The 7,500-nt window shown below is 56.6% G+C and overlaps 13 non-coding genes across 13 annotated transcripts; 4 read left to right on the top strand and 9 right to left on the bottom strand.

The window, feature by feature from the left end:
* Positions 1–407: 407 nt before the first annotated feature.
* On the bottom strand, positions 408–480 carry trnat-ugu (transfer RNA threonine (anticodon UGU)). The gene has a single exon. It is a non-coding gene; the product is annotated as a tRNA-Thr (tRNA).
* A 202-nt stretch (positions 481–682) lies between these two features.
* trnaq-cug (transfer RNA glutamine (anticodon CUG)) lies at positions 683–754 on the top strand. The gene has a single exon. It is a non-coding gene; the product is annotated as a tRNA-Gln (tRNA).
* Positions 755–1,029: 275 nt separating this feature from the next.
* On the bottom strand, positions 1,030–1,101 carry trnae-cuc (transfer RNA glutamic acid (anticodon CUC)). Its single transcript has one exon. It is a non-coding gene; the product is annotated as a tRNA-Glu (tRNA).
* A 1,057-nt stretch (positions 1,102–2,158) lies between these two features.
* trnat-ugu (transfer RNA threonine (anticodon UGU)) lies at positions 2,159–2,231 on the bottom strand. The gene has a single exon. It is a non-coding gene; the product is annotated as a tRNA-Thr (tRNA).
* Positions 2,232–2,433: 202 nt separating this feature from the next.
* trnaq-cug (transfer RNA glutamine (anticodon CUG)) lies at positions 2,434–2,505 on the top strand. The gene has a single exon. It is a non-coding gene; the product is annotated as a tRNA-Gln (tRNA).
* A 275-nt stretch (positions 2,506–2,780) lies between these two features.
* trnae-cuc (transfer RNA glutamic acid (anticodon CUC)) lies at positions 2,781–2,852 on the bottom strand. Its single transcript has one exon. It is a non-coding gene; the product is annotated as a tRNA-Glu (tRNA).
* A 1,058-nt stretch (positions 2,853–3,910) lies between these two features.
* On the bottom strand, positions 3,911–3,983 carry trnat-ugu (transfer RNA threonine (anticodon UGU)). Its single transcript has one exon. It is a non-coding gene; the product is annotated as a tRNA-Thr (tRNA).
* A 202-nt stretch (positions 3,984–4,185) lies between these two features.
* Positions 4,186–4,257, top strand: trnaq-cug (transfer RNA glutamine (anticodon CUG)). Its single transcript has one exon. It is a non-coding gene; the product is annotated as a tRNA-Gln (tRNA).
* A 275-nt stretch (positions 4,258–4,532) lies between these two features.
* trnae-cuc (transfer RNA glutamic acid (anticodon CUC)) lies at positions 4,533–4,604 on the bottom strand. The gene has a single exon. It is a non-coding gene; the product is annotated as a tRNA-Glu (tRNA).
* A 1,058-nt stretch (positions 4,605–5,662) lies between these two features.
* Positions 5,663–5,735, bottom strand: trnat-ugu (transfer RNA threonine (anticodon UGU)). Its single transcript has one exon. It is a non-coding gene; the product is annotated as a tRNA-Thr (tRNA).
* A 202-nt stretch (positions 5,736–5,937) lies between these two features.
* trnaq-cug (transfer RNA glutamine (anticodon CUG)) lies at positions 5,938–6,009 on the top strand. Its single transcript has one exon. It is a non-coding gene; the product is annotated as a tRNA-Gln (tRNA).
* Positions 6,010–6,284: 275 nt separating this feature from the next.
* Positions 6,285–6,356, bottom strand: trnae-cuc (transfer RNA glutamic acid (anticodon CUC)). Its single transcript has one exon. It is a non-coding gene; the product is annotated as a tRNA-Glu (tRNA).
* Positions 6,357–7,416: 1,060 nt separating this feature from the next.
* trnat-ugu (transfer RNA threonine (anticodon UGU)) lies at positions 7,417–7,489 on the bottom strand. The gene has a single exon. It is a non-coding gene; the product is annotated as a tRNA-Thr (tRNA).
* Between the last annotated feature and the right edge of the window lie 11 nt (positions 7,490–7,500).

Below are 7,500 nucleotides of genomic sequence, written 5' to 3'. Positions count from 1 at the left end.
GTCCGCTTCCTGGTCTGCACAGGCTCTCCAGGAAAATCTCTCTCGCCCTTCTGCTGAACTGCTGCTTCATCCACGCAGGGGCCCCCGCCTTCTTAATCAAGGAGTCCAATGGCAGCATTTGTCGCAAGTGCTTGTCAGTTCCCACACAGTCGGGGAGGAGCCCGGGACTTGATGAGGACAACGACAGCCAGCTTGGCATTGTTTTCCTCGGCACCTATCAATTATCACAGCAGGGTGTGACGTCCCCGGGGCGTGGGGTGTGAGTGAGGGACAGGAAGCGAGCAAGAGACAGAGGAAGTCAAGAGCCACCACACCCTGTTGCTTGCCAGTAATCACACAATTATGGCCCTCAGCTGATACCCCTTTACAAGCGGGAGACCCTGCTCCGGGTGCAAAAGGAGGGCGAAAGGCCCCAGCGAGATTTGAACTCGCGACCCCTGGTTTACAAGACCAGTGCTCTAACCCCTGAGCTATGGAGCCACAAGGCTATGGGGCCTGACTCACGCGCACACAAACGTACCGAGTTACGCAGCTGGCTACAGGAGGGAGACACGGTGCCCGGCTCAGCTACACAGCGGAGAAAGCAGAGAAAGGACTCCACGGCGAAGCTGAAGTCACGCACAGGCCCGTGGAAGACGCCGAAGATCACAGAGGGAATCGACAGTCGCCCCGTCTCCCGTGCGGTTCCATGGTGTAATGGTTAGCACTCTGGACTCTGAATCCAGCGATCCGAGTTCAAATCTCGGTGGAACCTGTCGCGAGTGCCGTTGAAATCGGAAGCGGTGTCCGCGATCGACGGCTGCTTTCCTCGTGCGTGCCTCCCGGGCAAGGGGACCCGCTTTTACTCATCAACCTTTCTAGGACCTGCTGTATATCACCCACTACTGCGGACGACTGAGTGTACAGCAGACATGCGTGTATTTTATGACAGAAGTTCCCGCGTCGGCAAAATACCCGGAACACCTCCTCCCAGTTCAACGTCTAGCATGGCTCTAAGGGAAACAAACGGGGTGGGGGAAAAAGCCACGCTTCCCTGACCGGGAATCGAACCCGGGCCTCGGCGGTGAGGGCGCCGAATCCTAACCACTAGACCACCAGGGACACGGGGGAGGGCCCTCTCCCGTCTGTGGCGTGCCCGCAGCGCGACCGACGTCGGCCCTGAAAGCGGGGCCAAGCTCGGGATCTTTAATTGAGACAGAGACTCATCGACCCGCGATTTTAAAACTGCACTAACGCGTTGAAGACACGACCCCGCCTGCCGTCGTCACTTAGATCTAACCCGCAAAAGAATCACTGCTACAACAGCTTCCGTGACGCAATGGTCAGCCAACTGGGGGAGGAACCGTGGTGTGAATGACTGGAAGGACACAGCAGGGAAACCCACGAGGTTCAGTGTCATACAGACTAGTGTCGCTTGACAGACAAAACTTGCAGTACAAGATTGCTAAAGATTCTTCACAATCACAGCAGTTACGGCCATCACACATCGGCGGGTTAACACTCACACACACAAAGAAAACCAGATCGCCCAGCACAAAGAAGAAAACAAGACTTACACCAAGTCGAGAGCACTTTGCCGCTGGGGGAACGGAATCACGACAATCTTCGATATTGACGTCAGGCTTTCCCTACACAAGGCCAGAACCAGACCGCGAAAAGATGGCTCCCTCCGGGATGCCCGCGCTGCTCAGGTCGGGCCCCTTATGCCAAAGCAGCCTGTGGCGGGCAATGAAAACACAAGAAGCCAGTGTGTCCGCTTCCTGGTCTGCACAGGCTCTCCAGGAAAATCTCTCTCGCCCTTCTGCTGAACTGCTGCTTCATCCACGCAGGGGCCCCCGCCTTCTTAATCAAGGAGTCCAATGGCAGCATTTGTCGCAAGTGCTTGTCAGTTCCCACACAGTCGGGGAGGAGCCCGGGACTTGATGAGGACAACGACAGCCAGCTTGGCATTGTTTTCCTCGGCACCTATCAATTATCACAGCAGGGTGTGACGTCCCCGGGGCGTGGGGTGTGAGTGAGGGACAGGAAGCGAGCAAGAGACAGAGGAAGTCAAGAGCCACCACACCCTGTTGCTTGCCAGTAATCACACAATTATGGCCCTCAGCTGATACCCCTTTACAAGCGGGAGACCCTGCTCCGGGTGCAAAAGGAGGGCGAAAGGCCCCAGCGAGATTTGAACTCGCAACCCCTGGTTTACAAGACCAGTGCTCTAACCCCTGAGCTATGGAGCCACAAGGCTACGGGGCCTGACTCACGCGCACACAAACGTACCGAGTTACGCAGCTGGCTACAGGAGGGAGACACGGTGCCCGGCTCAGCTACACAGCGGAGAAAGCAGAGAAAGGACTCCACGGCGAAGCTGAAGTCACGCACAGGCCCGTGGAAGACGCCGAAGATCACAGAGGGAATCGACAGTCGCCCCGTCTCCCGTGCGGTTCCATGGTGTAATGGTTAGCACTCTGGACTCTGAATCCAGCGATCCGAGTTCAAATCTCGGTGGAACCTGTCGCGAGTGCCGTTGAAATCGGAAGCGGTGTCCGCGATCGACGGCTGCTTTCCTCGCGCGTGCCTCCCGGGCAAGGGGACCCGCTTTTACTCATCAACCTTTCTAGGACCTGCTGTATATCACCCACTACTGCGGACGACTGAGTGTACAGCAGACATGCGTGTATTTTCTGACAGAAGTTCCCGCGTCGGCAAAATACCCGGAACACCTCCTCCGAGTTCAACGTCTAGCATGGCTCTAAGGGAAACAAACGGGGTGGGGGAAAAAGCCACGCTTCCCTGACCGGGAATCGAACCCGGGCCGCGGCGGTGAGAGCGCCGAATCCTAACCACTAGACCACCAGGGACACGGGGGAGGGCCCTCTCCCGTCTGTGGCGTGCCCGCAGCGCGACCGACGTCGGCCCTGAAAGCGGGGCCAAGCTCGGCGATCTTTAATTGAGACAGAGACTCATCGACCCGCGATTTTAAAACTGCACTAACGCGTTGAAGACACGACCCCGCCTGCCGTCGTCACTTAGATCTAACCCGCAAAAGAATCACTGCTACAACAGCTTCCGTGACGCAATGGTCAGCCAACTGGGGGAGGAACCGTGGTGTGAATGACTGGAAGGACACAGCAGGGAAACCCACGAGGTTCAGTGTCAAACAGACTAGTGTCGCTTGACAGACAAAACTTGCAGTACAAGATTGCTAAAGATTCTTCACAATCACAGCAGTTACAGCCATCACACATCGGCGGGTTAACACTCACACACACAAAGAAAACCAGATCGCCCAGCACAAAGAAGAAAACAAGACTTACACCAAGTCGAGAGCACTTTGCCGCTGGGGGAACGGAATCACGACAATCTTCGATATTGACGTCAGGCTTTCCCTACACAAGGCCAGAACCAGACCGCGAAAAGATGGCTCCCTCCGGGATGCCCGCGCTGCTCAGGTCGGGCCCCTTATGCCAAAGCAGCCTGTGGCGGGCAATGAAAACACAAGAAGCCAGTGTGTCCGCTTCCTGGTCTGCACAGGCTCTCCAGGAAAATCTCTCTCGCCCTTCTGCTGAACTGCTGCTTCATCCACGCAGGGGCCCCCGCCTTCTTAATCAAGGAGTCCAATGGCAGCATTTGTCGCAAGTGCTTGTCAGTTCCCACACAGTCGGGGAGGAGCCCGGGACTTGATGAGGACAACGACAGCCAGCTTGGCATTGTTTTCCTCGGCACCTATCAATTATCACAGCAGGGTGTGACGTCCCCGGGGCGTGGGGTGTGAGTGAGGGACAGGAAGCGAGCAAGAGACAGAGGAAGTCAAGAGCCACCACACCCTGTTGCTTGCCAGTAATCACACAATTATGGCCCTCAGCTGATACCCCTTTACAAGCGGGAGACCCTGCTCCGGGTGCAAAAGGAGGGCGAAAGGCCCCAGCGAGATTTGAACTCGCGACCCCTGGTTTACAAGACCAGTGCTCTAACCCCTGAGCTATGGAGCCACAAGGCTACGGGGCCTGACTCACGCGCACACAAACGTACCGAGTTACGCAGCTGGCTACAGGAGGGAGACACGGTGCCCGGCTCAGCTACACAGCGGAGAAAGCAGAGAAAGGACTCCACGGCGAAGCTGAAGTCACGCACAGGCCCGTGGAAGACGCCGAAGATCACAGAGGGAATCGACAGTCGCCCCGTCTCCCGTGTGGTTCCATGGTGTAATGGTTAGCACTCTGGACTCTGAATCCAGCGATCCGAGTTCAAATCTCGGTGGAACCTGTCGCGAGTGCCGTTGAAATCGGAAGCGGTGTCCGGGATCGACGGCTGCTTTCCTCGCGCGTGCCTCCCGGGCAAGGGGACCCGCTTTTACTCATCAACCTTTCTAGGACCTGCTGTATATCACCCACTACTGCGGACGACTGAGTGTACAGCAGACATGCGTGTATTTTCTGACAGAAGTTCCCGCGTCGGCAAAATACCCGGAACACCTCCTCCGAGTTCAACGTCTAGCATGGCTCTAAGGGAAACAAACGGGGTGGGGGAAAAAGCCACGCTTCCCTGACCGGGAATCGAACCCGGGCCGCGGCGGTGAGAGCGCCGAATCCTAACCACTAGACCACCAGGGACACGGGGGAGGGCCCTCTCCCGTCTGTGGCGTGCCCGCAGCGCGACCGACGTCGGCCCTGAAAGCGGGGCCAAGCTCGGAGATCTTTAATTGAGACAGAGACTCATCGACCCGCGATTTTAAAACTGCACTAACGCGTTGAAGACACGACCCCGCCTGCCGTCGTCACTTAGATCTAACCCGCAAAAGAATCACTGCTACAACAGCTTCCGTGACGCAATGGTCAGCCAACTGGGGGAGGAACCGTGGTGTGAATGACTGGAAGGACACAGCAGGGAAACCCACGAGGTTCAGTGTCATACAGACTAGTGTCGCTTGACAGACAAAACTTGCAGTACAAGATTGCTAAAGATTCTTCACAATCACAGCAGTTACAGCCATCACACATCGGCGGGTTAACACTCACACACACAAAGAAAACCAGATCGCCCAGCACAAAGAAGAAAACAAGACTTACACCAAGTCGAGAGCACTTTGCCGCTGGGGGAACGGAATCACGACAATCTTCGATATTGACGTCAGGCTTTCCCTACACAAGGCCAGAACCAGACCGCGAAAAGATGGCTCCCTCCGGGATGCCCGCGCTGCTCAGGTCGGGCCCCTTATGCCAAAGCAGCCTGTGGCGGGCAATGAAAACACAAGAAGCCAGTGTGTCCGCTTCCTGGTCTGCACAGGCTCTCCAGGAAAATCTCTCTCGCCCTTCTGCTGAACTGCTGCTTCATCCACGCAGGGGCCCCCGCCTTCTTAATCAAGGAGTCCAATGGCAGCATTTGTCGCAAGTGCTTGTCAGTTCCCACACAGTCGGGGAGGAGCCCGGGACTTGATGAGGACAACGACAGCCAGCTTGGCATTGTTTTCCTCGGCACCTATCAATTATCACAGCAGGGTGTGACGTCCCCGGGGCGTGGGGTGTGAGTGAGGGACAGGAAGCGAGCAAGAGACAGAGGAAGTCAAGAGCCACCACACCCTGTTGCTTGCCAGTAATCACACAATTATGGCCCTCAGCTGATACCCCTTTACAAGCGGGAGACCCTGCTCCGGGTGCAAAAGGAGGGCGAAAGGCCCCAGCGAGATTTGAACTCGCAACCCCTGGTTTACAAGACCAGTGCTCTAACCCCTGAGCTATGGAGCCACAAGGCTGCGGGGCCTGACTCACGCGCACACAAACGTACCGAGTTACGCAGCTGGCTACAGGAGGGAGACACGGTGCCCGGCTCAGCTACACAGCGGAGAAAGCAGAGAAAGGACGCCACGGCGAAGCTGAAGTCACGCACAGGCCCGTGGAAGACGCCGAAGATCACAGAGGGAATCGACAGTCACCCCGTCTCCCGTGCGGTTCCATGGTGTAATGGTTAGCACTCTGGACTCTGAATCCAGCGATCCGAGTTCAAATCTCGGTGGAACCTGTCGCGAATGCCGTTGAAATCGGAAGCGGTGTCCGGGATCGACGGCTGCTTTCCTCGCGCGTGCCTCCCGGGCAAGGGGACCCGCTTTTACTCATCAACCTTTCTAGGACCTGCTGTATATCACCCACTACTGCGGACGACTGAGTGTACAGCAGACATGCGTGTATTTTATGACAGAAGTTCCCGCGTCGGCAAAATACCCGGAACACCTCCTCCGAGTTCAACGTCTAGCATGGCTCTAAGGGAAACAAACGGGGTGGGGGAAAAAGCCACGCTTCCCTGACCGGGAATCGAACCCGGGCCGCGGCGGTGAGAGCGCCGAATCCTAACCACTAGACCACCAGGGACACGGGGTGGAGGGCCCTCTCCCGTCTGTGGCGTGCCCGCAGCGCGACCGACGTCGGCCCTGAAAGCGGGGCCAAGCTCGGCGATCTTTAATTGAGACAGAGACTCATCGACCCGCGATTTTAAAACTGCACTAACGCGTTGAAGACACGACCCCGCCTGCCGTCGTCACTTAGATCTAACCCGCAAAAGAATCACTGCTACAACAGCTTCCGTGACGCAATGGTCAGCCAACTGGGGGAGGAACCGTGGTGTGAATGACTGGAAGGACACAGCAGGGAAACCCACGAGGTTCAGTGTCATACAGACTAGTGTCGCTTGACAGACAAAACTTGCAGTACAAGATTGCTAAAGATTCTTCACAATCACAGCAGTTACAGCCATCACACATCGTCGGGTTAACACTCACACACACAAAGAAAACCAGATCGCCCAGCACAAAGAAGAAAACAAGACTTACACCAAGTCGAGAGCACTTTGCCGCTGGGGGAACGGAATCACGACAATCTTCGATATTGACGTCAGGCTTTCCCTACACAAGGCCAGAACCAGACCGCGAAAAGATGGCTCCCTCCGGGATGCCCGCGCTGCTCAGGTCGGGCCCCTTATGCCAAAGCAGCCTGTGGCGGGCAATGAAAACACAAGAAGCCAGTGTGTCCGCTTCCTGGTCTGCACAGGCTCTCCAGGAAAATCTCTCTCGCCCTTCTGCTGAACTGCTGCTTCATCCACGCAGGGGCCCCCGCCTTCTTAATCAAGGAGTCCAATGGCAGCATTTGTCGCAAGTGCTTGTCAGTTCCCACACAGTCGGGGAGGAGCCCGGGACTTGATGAGGACAACGACAGCCAGCTTGGCATTGTTTTCCTCGGCACCTATCAATTATCACAGCAGGGTGTGACGTCCCCGGGGCGTGGGGTGTGAGTGAGGGACAGGAAGCGAGCAAGAGACAGAGGAAGTCAAGAGCCACCACACCCTGTTGCTTGCCAGTAATCACACAATTATGGCCCTCAGCTGATACCCCTTTACAAGCGGGAGACCCTGCTCCGGGTGCAAAAGGAGGGCGAAAGGCCCCAGCGAGATTTGAACTCGCGACCCCTGGTTTACAAGACCAGTGCTCTAACCCCTGAGCTACGGAGCCACAAGGCTGCG

The sequence above is a fragment of the Atractosteus spatula genome, chromosome 6, assembly GCF_055471065.1.
Source record: "Atractosteus spatula isolate fAtrSpa1 chromosome 6, fAtrSpa1.hap1, whole genome shotgun sequence".
NCBI classification, from domain to species: Eukaryota; Metazoa; Chordata; class Actinopteri; order Semionotiformes; family Lepisosteidae; genus Atractosteus; species Atractosteus spatula.
The sequence above is the reverse complement of the archived record's forward strand: the minus strand, read 5'-3'. Positions and strand labels throughout refer to the sequence as shown.